Here is a 3,280-nt window from a genome sequence, read left to right on the forward strand (position 1 = left end):
AGAGCAGCTAAGCCCATACACCACAACTACTGAGCCTGTGCTCTAGAGCCCGCGAGCCACAACTACTGAGCCTGCATGCCACAACTACTGAAGCCTGTGCAGCTAGAGCCCATGCTCTGCAACAAGAGAAGCCACCACAATGAGAAGCCTGCACACCGCAACGAAGAGTAGCCTCTGCTCACCGCAACTAGAGAAAGTCTGTGCGCAGCAATGAAGACCCAATGCAGCCAAAAACAAACAAATTTTTTTAAAAATTAGTTCATTAAAAAAAAATTTTTTCATATGGACCGCTTCACAAATTTGCATGTCATCCTTGCACAGGGGCCATGCTAATCTTCTCCGTATCATTCTAAATTTAGTATATGTGCTGCTGAAGCGAGCTTGCTTTCTCTTTCTTCCCTTCTTTCTTTCTTTTTTTTCTTTCTTTCTTTCTTTCTTTCTTCCTTCCTTCCTTTCTTTCTCCCTCTCTTTCCTCCCTTCCTTCATTCCTCTCTCTTTCTCTCTTCCTTCCTTTCTTTCTTTTTCACTTTCTTCCTTCCTTCCTTCCTTTCTCCCTCCCTCTCTCTCTCTCCCTTTCTTTCTTTCTTTCTTCCTCCTAAACTGCTCATAACCTGCTGATTGAAAACATGGACCCTGGAGCCATAAGTTCAAATCCTGGCTCCACCAGTTACCAGCTCTTGCCTTAGGCAAGTTGCTCAAGCTCTCTGTGCCTCAGTTTCCTCATCTATAAAGTGGGGATAATAATAGTACTGACCCTCACAGTCCTTGGCCTCATAGAACCTACATCCTAGAAGGGGAGACCAGCATTAAATAAATAATTATACAATTAATTGATAATTATTCTTGCCAAAGGGCAGAGGAGTCAGGGAATGTTTCCCATGCAATTGTGGCTTGTCTATTCATCTATTATCTCTTCCACTAGCTTATAAACTCCAAGAAGCCTGGGGTCGTACATTTTACTTGCTAATGTTTACCTGGCTTTGGGAGGCACCCATTAACTAGGTTTGGATCAATGAATGAATGAATAAAGTGATGTTCCACTGGAGACCAGAAGGATGAGTTGGAGTAAACCAAGTGAAGAGAGTAGATGGAAGAGCAACCTAGGCAGAGGGAACAGCATGTGCAAAGGCCCTGTAGCTGAAAGGAGGTAGGAGTGTGTGAGGAAATAAAGCCAGGACAGTATGTCTGGAGCAAGCAGAGTGACAGGGAGAGTGAGGCAGGCTGCCCAGGGCCTTGGGAGCCCCATAGTATATTTTCTCTATCAAGTGCCCAGCCAGGGCTGTAATGGGGACTGAGCTGGGGCGTCAGAAAGACCTGGGTTTGGGACTTCCCTGGTGGCGCAGTCGTTAAGAATCCGCCTGTCAATGCAGGGGACACAGGTTCTATCCCTGGTCCGGGAAGATCCCACATGTCATGGAGCAACTAAGTCCATGTGCCACGACTACTGAGCCTGCACTCTAGAGCCCATGAGCCACAACTACTGAGCCCATGTGCCACAACTACTGAAGCCCGCAAGCCTAGAGCCTGTGCTCCGCAACAAGAGAAGCCACCACAATGAGAAGCCCGTGCACCGCATGGAAGAGTAGCCCCTGCTTTTCACAGCTAGAGAAAGCCTGCACAACAGTGAAGACCCAACACAGCCAAAAATAAATAAATAAGCTTATTTTTTAAAAAAGAAAGAAAAAGAAAAGAAAGACCTGGGTTCATATCCCAGCTTCTGCATTTTCTGACTGTGTGACAAGTCAACCTCCATGAGCCCTGGATCCTCGTTTGCAAAAGGGACATAATAATAGTAACCTATTGCCTGGGGTTTGGAAAGGATCATAGACTATAAAGCACTTAGCACAGTGCCTGGCACACAGATAGTGCTCAAGAAATGTTGCTGTGGTCATAATAGTAACATCTTTATGATTGACACAGGTCTCCTGGTTCTCTTTCACTGTCCCTGAAGCTGAGTCTTCTCCTTAAGGAGGGTCCCCATCTCCATGCCCTCCCGGGGACATAGTTGTTCCTGCTTTCCCCATGCCCTGCTCCCTCAGGTCCTCCTGGAGCTGTTCTCCTTGAAATTCCTGCAGCCAAGACTGAGGAAATGGTTCCCTTGGCTCAGGGCAGAATCTGCGCCCATGTTGCTAAGCAACCAACCCCTATCCAGATGCCAGCTGCAGCCTGGGCAGAGGGATGAGCGTCAGCACTCTGGGGAGGGCCTCCTGGGGCTCTGCCAGGACCACAGGCTGCAACCAGGACTGAGGCAGGAAAGAGCCAAGGCAGATGGTTCACTGAGAGTCAGCATACAGCAGTGGAAATCCTGAGGGGTCAAGGGCAAATCCAAATGCATTCAGACCCCAGCTCCACAATTTACCAGCTGTGCAGACTCAATCAAGTCAGTGAACTTCTCTGAGCCTCAGCTTACTCATCTGAACAATGGAATGCAGACCTAGCTACAAATTCATCATGAGGATTACAGGGGATGATGTACATGAAAATGCCCAGCACACAGCACATGCTCAAAGAATCTTGAAATATGGATGTATATACAGGGCTGAGTCCACTAATCTTGTCACCCATCAGTGTCAATAAAATTCAAACTCCTTAGCCTACCCTTCATGGTCCTCTAAACTGATCCCCCCACTTTCTTCTGTCAACCTAGTTACCTACTAGTTCACTGTCTCTCACCCTCAGCACTACTGACTTTAAAAAACAAAACAAAACAGATTTATTGGCATATAATTCCTGTATCTTACAATTCCCCCTTTTAAGGTGTACAATTCGGGGACTTCCCTGGTGGTCCAGTGGTTAAGACTCCACGCTCCCAATGCAGGGGGCCCAGGTTCAATGCCTGGTCAGGGAACTAGAACCCACATGCCTCAACCAAGAACCTGTATACCGCAACTAAAGATCCTGCATGCCACCTGCAGCAGCCAAGATCCCGTGTGCCGTGATTAAGGCCCGGTGCAGCCAAATAAATAAATAAAATATTTTTTAAAAGTGTACAATTCAATGCTTTTTAGTGTATTCACAGAGTTGTGCAACAATCATCACAATCAATTTTAGAATATTTACATCACCCCAAAAGAAACACCATACCCATTAGCAGTCACTACCCAGCCCTGGCAACCACTCATCTGCTTTCTGTCTCTATGGATTTGCCTATTCTGGAGATGTTATATAAGTGGAATCATATAGTATGTGGTTTTTGTATCTGGCTTCTTTCACTTAGCATAATGTATTCAAGGATCATTCATCTTGTGGTGTGTATCAGTTCTTCATTCATCTTTACAGC

At 46.1% G+C, this 3,280-nt stretch overlaps 1 non-coding gene across 1 annotated transcript; it reads right to left on the bottom strand.

The window, feature by feature from the left end:
* Positions 1–267: 267 nt before the first annotated feature.
* LOC114902374 lies at positions 268–379 on the bottom strand. Its single transcript, XR_003795495.1, has one exon. It is a non-coding gene; the product is annotated as a U6 spliceosomal RNA (small nuclear RNA).
* Between the last annotated feature and the right edge of the window lie 2,901 nt (positions 380–3,280).

Source organism: Monodon monoceros, unplaced genomic scaffold (assembly GCF_005190385.1).
Source record: "Monodon monoceros isolate NGI ecotype Baffin Bay Population unplaced genomic scaffold, NGI_Narwhal_1 Super_Scaffold_1, whole genome shotgun sequence".
In the NCBI taxonomy this organism is placed as follows: Eukaryota; Metazoa; Chordata; class Mammalia; order Artiodactyla; family Monodontidae; genus Monodon; species Monodon monoceros.